Source organism: Drosophila ananassae (assembly GCF_017639315.1).
Source record: "Drosophila ananassae strain 14024-0371.13 chromosome Y unlocalized genomic scaffold, ASM1763931v2 tig00000095, whole genome shotgun sequence".
In the NCBI taxonomy this organism is placed as follows: domain Eukaryota; kingdom Metazoa; phylum Arthropoda; class Insecta; order Diptera; family Drosophilidae; genus Drosophila; species Drosophila ananassae.
The window spans coordinates 717271-730588 of record NW_025319057.1 but is presented as its reverse complement, the minus strand read 5'-3'; positions in this window follow the sequence as shown (position 1 = coordinate 730588).

Sequence of the window (13318 nt, the reverse complement as noted above, 5' to 3'; positions counted from 1 at the left end):
ACCTCCGCAAATGAATTAACCTCTGACCATGTTCCAATCCTGATCACGGTTTCTATGGGCATGATCCCCTTGAGTCCATCCACTCCAGATCAAAATTCTGCCAGACCTCTTCCCCTTCCAAGAGGATCCCAATCCATACGTGCTTTCCAGAAACACCTGGAAAAATCAATACATCTAAATACGGAAATTTGCAGCGGCAATGACATAGAAGATTGTGTTGACATACTTTTGAAAAACATAGAGCTGGCAGCCACCCATGCCTCCTCCACCACAAACCGCGTCTCCACAAACACCAACAAACGCCCACATCACTCCAAGATAAGGCTGGACAAAACTGCCAGACTTCTCCTTGAGAAAGCGCTAGCTTGCCAACAAGCAATGTTGACGGATCCCTCACCTGTAAATAAAGAGAATTACTCCAGGGCAAAAAACAAATTAAAAAAATCAATTAAATACCTGAAACGGGCTAGGATGGACAGGATGCTCACGGATCTGGATCCAGCAGACAAATACAATATGGCCAAAATATGGAGAATCACAAGGCTCATCAAAAGGCAACCTCCTGCGGACCATCCACTCAAGATACCGCTCCAGTGTGTGACTCACAGGAACTTGACCAAGTCTCAAACCTACAGATGGACCCGAACCCCGAAGGAAAAAGCTGATGCCTTTGCGAAACACCTTGAAGAAAGATTCTCCCCCAGAATGAACCTGAAAGAAGAAGAAGAAAAACTCACTTTGCTTTACGAACAAAACAGCCGACCCGTACACTCACCTCAATCTCCTCCCTTGGCTCCAGTGTCCTTTAAACTGGAGGAACTTCTCACTGAGATCTCTTCACTAGCTTCAGCCAAGAGTCCTGGCGAAGACCGGATCTCAAACTCCCTGATAAAACTGCTACCCAAAAAAGCTGTACTTTATCTGCTCTACATCTTCAACTCCATACTTAGGATTGGGCATTTCCCCCAGCAGTGGAAGCTGGCAATCATCACAATGATCCACAAATCGGGAAAGCCAACCCACTGCCCAGACTCTTACAGGCCTATAAGCCTACTCTCTGGATTTGGAAAACTATTCGAGAGACTACTGCTCCCCAAGCTCATGGAGTGCAGGATGTTTTCGGAAGCAATTCCTGGGCACCAGTTCGGCTTTCGTCCGGAGCATAGCGCTGAACAGCAGATCCTGAGGGTCACGCAGCATGTCCTCAAAGCATTTGAAGAGAAGGAGAAATGCTCAGCCGTTTTCCTTGATTTCTCCCAAGCCTTTGACAAGGTCTGGCACAAAGGATTGCTCCTGAAGCTGAAAAGAATCCTCCCGCCTCAACTACTTAAGGTGCTGACTGCGTACCTGGAAAATAGAAAATTTAAAGTAAAAGGTGCGGGCAGTACCAGGTCAAGATTGGGTTCTATCAAGGCAGGAGTGCCTCAAGGAAGCATCCTAGGTCCAATCCTCTACCTCATATTCACCTCTGACATGCCTCTCCCAGACATTGTTCCCAGCATTGCTAGGAGCAATACCCACAGCCCGGGAAATTTTCTCCTCTCCACTTATGCGGATGACACGGCCATCCTGTACAAGCACGATGCCTCAAACTACCACAGCAAGCAACTACAGGCGTACCTGGACGCAATCTCTTCCTGGGCAAATACATGGGGCATGTCTTTCAACGTCAAAAAATGTTCCCACGTCACGTTCAATCAAGGCAGACCCACAGCCAAAGACACCAAAACCCAGCTCCTTTTGGATGGACAGACCATCCCACACGCAATCTCCTATAAATATCTCGGGCTCACACTAGACAGTAAAATAAATATGAACAAACACATCACCCAGATATGCATCAGGACACGGGCCAGGGCAAAGAGCCTAAACTGGCTTCTTGGGCCCACCAGCCCTCTACCTCGGCAAACCAAGGCCACACTTATTAAACAACTCATCATTCCCCTATGGCAATACGCCATACCGGTGTGGGCATCGCTTGCCTCTGAATCGGCGGTACTAAGGGTCCAACAAACGACAAACTCAATTATAAGACGAGCGCTCGGCTACGACAGACACGTACCCAATAAGGAAATCGCCAGAGCACATAAAATTAAGACCCTGGAAGAAATTTATCAGGCCCAAAGTTCCCGGCTTGCGAACTCCCTGGCCTCGCACATAAACCCTGTGGCCCAACACCTCAGCCTTCAAATGGTCACCCCTGAATGCACTAAAAAGACCAGGCCGAGACTGGCGAAGCAGATCGAGGAACATTTCAAAGAATCGAGGAAAACTCACCCACAACCCTGCATCATCCCTACGCTCCTTCGGCTAAACATAAAAAAGGAGGACGACGCTGCCGAAGATGCCAAGTTCAAGCCCAAATACGTCCATCCAAACTTCTCAAGCTCCGGGATAAATAGGCTTGGCGAGAGAGCAATAAATTGGATTAGAAAGTCTTACGTAAATCGTGAAATCTCCCTACAACGAGCAGAACGGATGCTACGCGGTCAACCTCTGATGGTGAGACGCCTAGTCTTACCCGACATCAAGATTCTCCCCTGGGAAATAAACATTCCTCCTGACTTGATTGATCTGACAAAATCCCCACCATCTAGCTGAAGACAGGAGTTAAACATCGCAGCTCCGGCTTGATCCTAACTTTTTCCAGTAGTACATGAGCACAGATGACGTTTTCCGGACCCACATAGCGACAAGAAAACTTCGGAAAACCTTACTCACATGATCCACTGCTTGCCATGCGAAGATAAAGATGACGCGGCCTGCTTTCACCCGAAAATATAACTCTCTGCACTTCGTACCTGAAATAGAAGGGAATATGAAATATCAATTTTGACACCGTTAAAAAAGCTTAACTGACTCACCCACCACTCGACGAACTTCTTCTCGAACGCGCAGACCATGTAGGGATACATGCGAAAAGGCCACCCATCGCCATCAACACCTAGGATCTGAAATGAAAATAGGAAAATTGAAATTATGAATAACTTAAAATCTCCACAATGAGAACGATGCCAGTTGTAGCTTACTGCACTACCAATGATGGCACCTGCTCCAAGACCTCCAGTCCTTTTCTTTTCTTTTTGTCTCACTCACCTGTTTCAATCTATGTGATATGCTCCTAAATCCTGTCCAGAAATCTTCTTTGTTTACATGTCTTCTTCTTATTCCTGCATCACATGCAATTGAATATATAAATAATATCTTCCCACGACAAAGCCGACTACCGACTGATCTAACCAACTGTGATACTCACCTGTGATATTTTTTACCCATCCTGACGACATCCTCTGGACTCACCTGCACCTGTACCTGACTAGACCTAAATATATAATAATAACTACACTGACAAATGGAAGACTAATAAGAAGAAGAAACCAAAACAAAGACTTACCATCCAAGACTAAACGACCCGATGCTCCTGAAAGAAGACGCCCTCGAACACGCCAACCGGCAAAATCCACTGTCCCACAATGCCGTCCCTCAATGTGCTGCCCTAAATGTCTCCCTGCAATACAAAAACTCACAAATTTTAAATTTTCTTACAATATTTACCCATTTCTGAGACGTGTGCTGCCAACCTGCCCGGCCTGGTGGTCGGAGTTGCCACCTGGGACAAAGTACCACCAACGAGAGCTGCCAATTGGTCCCGCCTGGCATATGGAGTTGCCACCCAGCGCCAAGACGACCATGGGACGAATGCGACCCGACGACCCCAGAAACAACAACAGGAGAAAGTGCTCTCTCCAGGAGCCCGCCAACGATGTGGAGAGTCTCCCGGAAAAAAAGTTGCCTTTCGGGTAATACTCCGGGAGGCTCCCCGATCATAATTGTCGGACCACTGGAGCATTACGGACGCTCCTCACTTATTTTATTTGTAAAGCAATTATTGTTAAAAAAATAAGAAAGAATTTTAAAAAAAAACTAATAAATTAAAAAAACAAAGAACTCTATTTAAATAAAAACAATTACAAAATTAAAAAAAAAAGTGACTCATTACTATGGAGGATTTCAGGAGTGAATTGCAAAAAGAAATGGATAAATTTAACGCAGACGACTTGGAGACCTATACATCGCTGGACTCGGCTCAATTGGCCATGATTTTCAGGTCACCCAAAGTTGGTGAGTCCTCCAAGCAATCTAAACAATCTGATCCTCTATCCCTTCACTCGGAGGACTCATGCATGATTCTGTTTAATGAAAATGATCCTAAAATAATAAATCCCCCCACTGACCCCTCTTCAAATGTGAAGAGTTCGCCAAATCATCAAGATTTAAATAAAGAAATGGCAACTAATACGAACAAAGGCAATTACACAAAATCCCATACACACACACAACCAGGCACACACACACGCACTGCTCTACTTTCTTCAATTCCCTTAATGCCTGTTTCTGGCGCGAACCCCTACACCCAAGCACAAACACATACGCAGTCACACACACATACCTCCCCACTTTCCTCTGCTTTGTACTCGGGGCCTGAAATTGGCGCCAACATATGCCTCCACACAGAAGTTTCTAACTTTCACACAAACACAACGACAACGGCTCCTGCCCACTTCATACAGGCTACGGTTGCTGACACAGAGCAACATCAAACACCTACACAGTCCCAACCACAACCAAAACCTCATACACGAACACAAACACAACACCAAACGCAAACCAAAACACAACACCAAGCACAAACTAAAACACAACTGCAAAATTGCTCGCCGGCTAAAAACTCTGCCCCAAATACTATTACTGGGAACTCATGGGAGACTAGACAAAGAAACAACAATAATAAACGCCACTTATCGTCTTCCCCAAATGCCATCACCAGCATAAGCAAGCGTATCTTCCATGACGAGTCGAATGCAACAAGTTATGACCAGGGATGCAAAATCGATTCATCACCGAATCCCCCTGTCACCGAACCAAATCCGAAAGATACACCCATTGTCCAATCGGTTGAACTTCTGCGAAACTTCTTCTCCCAGTTGAAGGAAACCCAATTACTGCCTCATAAAAAAGCCTCTTATAGTAATGTCCTACAGCAAGGGTTACATAGCGCTTCTCTTTCCCCTAAAACTACGCCAATTTCTAGTGCTCCTCCTGGTAATGTGGCTACAACTAAACTCAGTAATGAATCCAGTTCCACAGACATGGGCCCAGCACATCAAATTGTTAAAGCCATTATTCACACCCCCCCTGATCTCTGTCCACAACAATCTGGTAAAACGAATGCCTCCCTTGGATGCAACATCTCGTTCCCCCACAGCCCTAATAAAAAAACTCCCGCTTTCAAAAGTCTTTTCGCCCAAAAACTTTATATGGAGCGTCAGGAATATAGGGCTGAAGCTCACAGGTGTAAAAGTAAAAATATAAATAATGGGGACAGGGTAGGGTTTAATAAAGACACCATCAATAGAAACAAAAACAGCAGAAACAGCTACAATAACAACAACAAAACACCACCGGCACCGGCCCCTCCTCGCAAGCCTTTGGTCCCGCTTATGTCTTTACCCCTATATGCCCCAAAAAACCCCCATGCCCTGGCTCAATGCCACAGATGCCAAAAATATGGGCATACCAAGGGATCTTGCAGACGGAACTTCGTTTGCATGAAATGCGCAGGACAGCATCCAACCACAGCTTGCAAAAAGCCACGCCATAAACCCCCGCGTTGCTGTAATTGTGGGGGTCGGCACGTAAGCCTTTACAAAGGATGCAGGGTTTTCCAGGACTTAAAAAGGAAAGCGGCCCAGGAAATCCAATATTCAGTTGCTCATCCCGAGCGCCATCGGGCCTCTCGCACAGAGAATAGGAGGAATGTAGAACCTATCCAGCGCCAACACCATCTCAGCAACAACTATTGGGACATCCTGAGGAATGACGAACGATTCATCAGGGACCCGCGCCTTTATGGCCCCCAAACCAATCGCCATTACCCCCACAAATCCCCTAACCCTAGACCTAGGATAGCACAGCCTTCTCAACATCGAAATAACTACAACTCGCACAGGCCCCAGAAACATCTAAAACCAAATCCTGCGGAAGCCCACCTGGCTCGCTTCCAGGAGAGGATGAAACTGGAGAAAAAACAAGAAAAGGAGCCTTTAGAGGCCAACTCCCAGCAGCACTGGCACAAGCTGCAAGAAAACATCATCAAGCTACACGAGGAAGCTAACTTAAAGGTTCTGGCTCAACTATCCAAAATTGAAAACCAAATTAAAAAATTAACCATCCTTTTTAACAAAATAACCAACGTCTTTGATAATACAGAGATGTCAACCAATAATGATACTCTTGCCAACTTATCAGGTTCTATACAAACAATTGAAATGGCCTCCCTCATAGAAAACATCTCAGCTGCCAATGACCTTTATTATGTCTAATTTGCAAAAAATCTTACAAATATGCTCCTGGAATGCGTGTGGCATCCAGAACAAGCTACAGGATTTGGAGATCTTTTTAAATCGCCACAATGTGGATGTGCTGCTCATTAGTGAGTGCAGATCCAAAATTTTCTCTATCCCCGGTTTCCATGTCTACACAGCAACAAATCCTACTTCTCAGCGTAAGGGTGGTGCGGCCACTATCATCAGACACGGGATCAGCCACACTGTCGTTGCCCCTGTGGAAAAGGATAATCTACAGATTTGCCCAATTTTATACAATAACACTATACTTGCCTCTATATATTGTCCGCCGGCTAAAAAATGGTCAACGGCGGCCTTCACCCACATCCTCAACCAAATGGACGAGATGTGCCATCCACAGTCGCTCAGATTCATCCTAGCCGGGGACTGGAACGCAAAAAGTCAATGGTGGGGCAACGCTCGCAGCTGCTCCAGGGGTAAAATGCTGGCTGAGGCCATCCTTTCGAAACCAAGATACAATATCCTGGCGACTGGTGGTGCCACACACTTTCCCTTCAACCAAAAGGCCAATCCGTCTGCAATTGATTTCGCCGTCTACTCAGGTTTCCTTGCCAGCCACATCTCTATAACCTCCGCAAATGAATTAACCTCTGACCATGTTCCAATCCTGATCACGGTTTCTATGGGCATGATCCCCTTGAGTCCATCCACTCCAGATCAAAATTCTGCCAGACCTCTTCCCCTTCCAAGAGGATCCCAATCCATACGTGCTTTCCAGAAACACCTGGAAAAATCAATACATCTAAATACGGAAATTTGCAGCGGCAATGACATAGAAGATTGTGTTGACATACTTTTGAAAAACATAGAGCTGGCAGCCACCCATGCCTCCTCCACCACAAACCGCGTCTCCACAAACACCAACAAACGCCCACATCACTCCAAGATAAGGCTGGACAAAACTGCCAGACTTCTCCTTGAGAAAGCGCTAGCTTGCCAACAAGCAATGTTGACGGATCCCTCACCTGTAAATAAAGAGAATTACTCCAGGGCAAAAAACAAATTAAAAAAATCAATTAAATACCTGAAACGGGCTAGGATGGACAGGATGCTCACGGATCTGGATCCAGCAGACAAATACAATATGGCCAAAATATGGAGAATCACAAGGCTCATCAAAAGGCAACCTCCTGCGGACCATCCACTCAAGATACCGCTCCAGTGTGTGACTCACAGGAACTTGACCAAGTCTCAAACCTACAGATGGACCCGAACCCCGAAGGAAAAAGCTGATGCCTTTGCGAAACACCTTGAAGAAAGATTCTCCCCCAGAATGAACCTGAAAGAAGAAGAAGAAAAACTCACTTTGCTTTACGAACAAAACAGCCGACCCGTACACTCACCTCAATCTCCTCCCTTGGCTCCAGTGTCCTTTAAACTGGAGGAACTTCTCACTGAGATCTCTTCACTAGCTTCAGCCAAGAGTCCTGGCGAAGACCGGATCTCAAACTCCCTGATAAAACTGCTACCCAAAAAAGCTGTACTTTATCTGCTCTACATCTTCAACTCCATACTTAGGATTGGGCATTTCCCCCAGCAGTGGAAGCTGGCAATCATCACAATGATCCACAAATCGGGAAAGCCAACCCACTGCCCAGACTCTTACAGGCCTATAAGCCTACTCTCTGGATTTGGAAAACTATTCGAGAGACTACTGCTCCCCAAGCTCATGGAGTGCAGGATGTTTTCGGAAGCAATTCCTGGGCACCAGTTCGGCTTTCGTCCGGAGCATAGCGCTGAACAGCAGATCCTGAGGGTCACGCAGCATGTCCTCAAAGCATTTGAAGAGAAGGAGAAATGCTCAGCCGTTTTCCTTGATTTATCCCAAGCCTTTGACAAGGTCTGGCACAAAGGATTGCTCCTGAAGCTGAAAAGAATCCTCCCGCCTCAACTACTTAAGGTGCTGACTGCGTACCTGGAAAATAGAAAATTTAAAGTAAAAGGTGCGGGCAGTACCAGGTCAAGATTGGGTTCTATCAAGGCAGGAGTGCCTCAAGGAAGCATCCTAGGTCCAATCCTCTACCTCATATTCACCTCTGACATGCCTCTCCCAGACATTGTTCCCAGCATTGCTAGGAGCAATACCCACAGCCCGGGAAATTTTCTCCTCTCCACTTATGCGGATGACACGGCCATCCTGTACAAGCACGATGCCTCAAACTACCACAGCAAGCAACTACAGGCGTACCTGGACGCAATCTCTTCCTGGGCAAATACATGGGGCATGTCTTTCAACGTCAAAAAATGTTCCCACGTCACGTTCAATCAAGGCAGACCCACAGCCAAAGACACCAAAACCCAGCTCCTTTTGGATGGACAGACCATCCCACACGCAATCTCCTATAAATATCTCGGGCTCACACTAGACAGTAAAATAAATATGAACAAACACATCACCCAGATATGCATCAGGACACGGGCCAGGGCAAAGAGCCTAAACTGGCTTCTTGGGCCCACCAGCCCTCTACCTCGGCAAACCAAGGCCACACTTATTAAACAACTCATCATTCCCCTATGGCAATACGCCATACCGGTGTGGGCATCGCTTGCCTCTGAATCGGCGGTACTAAGGGTCCAACAAACGACAAACTCAATTATAAGACGAGCGCTCGGCTACGACAGACACGTACCCAATAAGGAAATCGCCAGAGCACATAAAATTAAGACCCTGGAAGAAATTTATCAGGCCCAAAGTTCCCGGCTTGCGAACTCCCTGGCCTCGCACATAAACCCTGTGGCCCAACACCTCAGCCTTCAAATGGTCACCCCTGAATGCACTAAAAAGACCAGGCCGAGACTGGCGAAGCAGATCGAGGAACATTTCAAAGAATCGAGGAAAACTCACCCACAACCCTGCATCATCCCTACGCTCCTTCGGCTAAACATAAAAAAGGAGGACGACGCTGCCGAAGATGCCAAGTTCAAGCCCAAATACGTCCATCCAAACTTCTCAAGCTCCGGGATAAATAGGCTTGGCGAGAGAGCAATAAATTGGATTAGAAAGTCTTACGTAAATCGTGAAATCTCCCTACAACGAGCAGAACGGATGCTACGCGGTCAACCTCTGATGGTGAGACGCCTAGTCTTACCCGACATCAAGATTCTCCCCTGGGAAATAAACATTCCTCCTGACTTGATTGATCTGACAAAATCCCCACCATCTAGCTGAAGACAGGAGTTAAACATCGCAGCTCCGGCTTGATCCTAACTTTTTCCAGTAGTACATGAGCACAGATGACGTTTTCCGGACCCACATAGCGACAAGAAAACTTCGGAAAACCTTACTCACATGATCCACTGCTTGCCATGCGAAGATAAAGATGACGCGGCCTGCTTTCACCCGAAAATATAACTCTCTGCACTTCGTACCTGAAATAGAAGGGAATATGAAATATCAATTTTGACACCGTTAAAAAAGCTTAACTGACTCACCCACCACTCGACGAACTTCTTCTCGAACGCGCAGACCATGTAGGGATACATGCGAAAAGGCCACCCATCGCCATCAACACCTAGGATCTGAAATGAAAATAGGAAAATTGAAATTATGAATAACTTAAAATCTCCACAATGAGAACGATGCCAGTTGTAGCTTACTGCACTACCAATGATGGCACCTGCTCCAAGACCTCCAGTCCTTTTCTTTTCTTTTTGTCTCACTCACCTGTTTCAATCTATGTGATATGCTCCTAAATCCTGTCCAGAAATCTTCTTTGTTTACATGTCTTCTTCTTATTCCTGCATCACATGCAATTGAATATATAAATAATATCTTCCCACGACAAAGCCGACTACCGACTGATCTAACCAACTGTGATACTCACCTGTGATATTTTTTACCCATCCTGACGACATCCTCTGGACTCACCTGCACCTGTACCTGACTAGACCTAAATATATAATAATAACTACACTGACAAATGGAAGACTAATAAGAAGAAGAAACCAAAACAAAGACTTACCATCCAAGACTAAATGACCCGATGCTCCTGAAAGAAGACGCCCTCGAACACGCCAACCGGCAAAATCCACTGTCCCACAATGCCGTCCCTCAATGTGCTGCCCTAAATGTCTCCCTGCAATACAAAAACTCACAAATTTTAAATTTTCTTACAATATTTACCCATTTCTGAGACGTGTGCTGCCAACCTGCCCGGCCTGGTGGTCGGAGTTGCCACCTGGGACAAAGTACCACCAACGAGAGCTGCCAATTGGTCCCGCCTGGCATATGGAGTTGCCACCCAGCGCCAAGACGACCATGGGACGAATGCGACCCGACGACCCCAGAAACAACAACAGGAGAAAGTGCTCTCTCCAGGAGCCCGCCAACGATGTGGAGAGTCTCCCGGAAAAAAAGTTGCCTTTCGGGTAATACTCCGGGAGGCTCCCCGATCATAATTGTCGGACCACTGGAGCATTACGGACGCTCCTCACTTATTTTATTTGTAAAGCAATTATTGTTAAAAAAATAAGAAAGAAAAAAAAAAAAACCTCACTTATTTTATTTGTAAAGCAATTATTGTTAAAAAAATAAGAAAGAATTTTAAAAAAAAACTAATAAATTAAAAAAACAAAGAACTCTAAAAAAATAAAAACAATTACAAAATTAAAAAAAAAAGTGACTCATTACTATGGAGGATTTCAGGAGTGAATTGCAAAAAGAAATGGATAAATTTAACGCAGACGACTTGGAGACCTATACATCGCTGGACTCGGCTCAATTGGCCATGATTTTCAGGTCACCCAAAGTTGGTGAGTCCTCCAAGCAATCTAAACAATCTGATCCTCTATCCCTTCACTCGGAGGACTCATGCATGATTCTGTTTAATGAAAATGATCCTAAAATAATAAATCCCCCCACTGACCCCTCTTCAAATGTGAAGAGTTCGCCAAATCATCAAGATTTAAATAAAGAAATGGCAACTAATACGAACAAAGGCAATTACACAAAATCCCATACACACACACAACCAGGCACACACACACGCACTGCTCTACTTTCTTCAATTCCCTTAATGCCTGTTTCTGGCGCGAACCCCTACACCCAAGCACAAACACATACGCAGTCACACACACATACCTCCCCACTTTCCTCTGCTTTGTACTCGGGGCCTGAAATTGGCGCCAACATATGCCTCCACACAGAAGTTTCTAACTTTCACACAAACACAACGACAACGGCTCCTGCCCACTTCATACAGGCTACGGTTGCTGACACAGAGCAACATCAAACACCTACACAGTCCCAACCACAACCAAAACCTCATACACGAACACAAACACAACACCAAACGCAAACCAAAACACAACACCAAGCACAAACTAAAACACAACTGCAAAATTGCTCGCCGGCTAAAAACTCTGCCCCAAATACTATTACTGGGAACTCATGGGAGACTAGACAAAGAAACAACAATAATAAACGCCACTTATCGTCTTCCCCAAATGCCATCACCAGCATAAGCAAGCGTATCTTCCATGACGAGTCGAATGCAACAAGTTATGACCAGGGATGCAAAATCGATTCATCACCGAATCCCCCTGTCACCGAACCAAATCCGAAAGATACACCCATTGTCCAATCGGTTGAACTTCTGCGAAACTTCTTCTCCCAGTTGAAGGAAACCCAATTACTGCCTCATAAAAAAGCCTCTTATAGTAATGTCCTACAGCAAGGGTTACATAGCGCTTCTCTTTCCCCTAAAACTACGCCAATTTCTAGTGCTCCTCCTGGTAATGTGGCTACAACTAAACTCAGTAATGAATCCAGTTCCACAGACATGGGCCCAGCACATCAAATTGTTAAAGCCATTATTCACACCCCCCCTGATCTCTGTCCACAACAATCTGGTAAAACGAATGCCTCCCTTGGATGCAACATCTCGTCCCCCCACAGCCCTAATAAAAAAACTCCCGCTTTCAAAAGTCTTTTCGCCCAAAAACTTTATATGGAGCGTCAGGAATATAGGGCTGAAGCTCACAGGTGTAAAAGTAAAAATATAAATAATGGGGACAGGGTAGGGTTTAATAAAGACACCATCAATAGAAACAAAAACAGCAGAAACAGCTACAATAACAACAACAAAACACCACCGGCACCGGCCCCTCCTCGCAAGCCTTTGGTCCCGCTTATGTCTTTACCCCTATATGCCCCAAAAAACCCCCATGCCCTGGCTCAATGCCACAGATGCCAAAAATATGGGCATACCAAGGGATCTTGCAGACGGAACTTCGTTTGCATGAAATGCGCAGGACAGCATCCAACCACAGCTTGCAAAAAGCCACGCCATAAACCCCCGCGTTGCTGTAATTGTGGGGGTCGGCACGTAAGCCTTTACAAAGGATGCAGGGTTTTCCAGGACTTAAAAAGGAAAGCGGCCCAGGAAATCCAATATTCAGTTGCTCATCCCGAGCGCCATCGGGCCTCTCGCACAGAGAATAGGAGGAATGTAGAACCTATCCAGCGCCAACACCATCTCAGCAACAACTATTGGGACATCCTGAGGAATGACGAACGATTCATCAGGGACCCGCGCCTTTATGGCCCCCAAACCAATCGCCATTACCCCCACAAATCCCCTAACCCTAGACCTAGGATAGCACAGCCTTCTCAACATCGAAATAACTACAACTCGCACAGGCCCCAGAAACATCTAAAACCAAATCCTGCGGAAGCCCACCTGGCTCGCTTCCAGGAGAGGATGAAACTGGAGAAAAAACAAGAAAAGGAGCCTTTAGAGGCCAACTCCCAGCAGCACTGGCACAAGCTGCAAGAAAACATCATCAAGCTACACGAGGAAGCTAACTTAAAGGTTCTGGCTCAACTATCCAAAATTGAAAACCAAATTAAAAAATTAACCATCCTTTTTAACAAAATAACCAACGTCTTT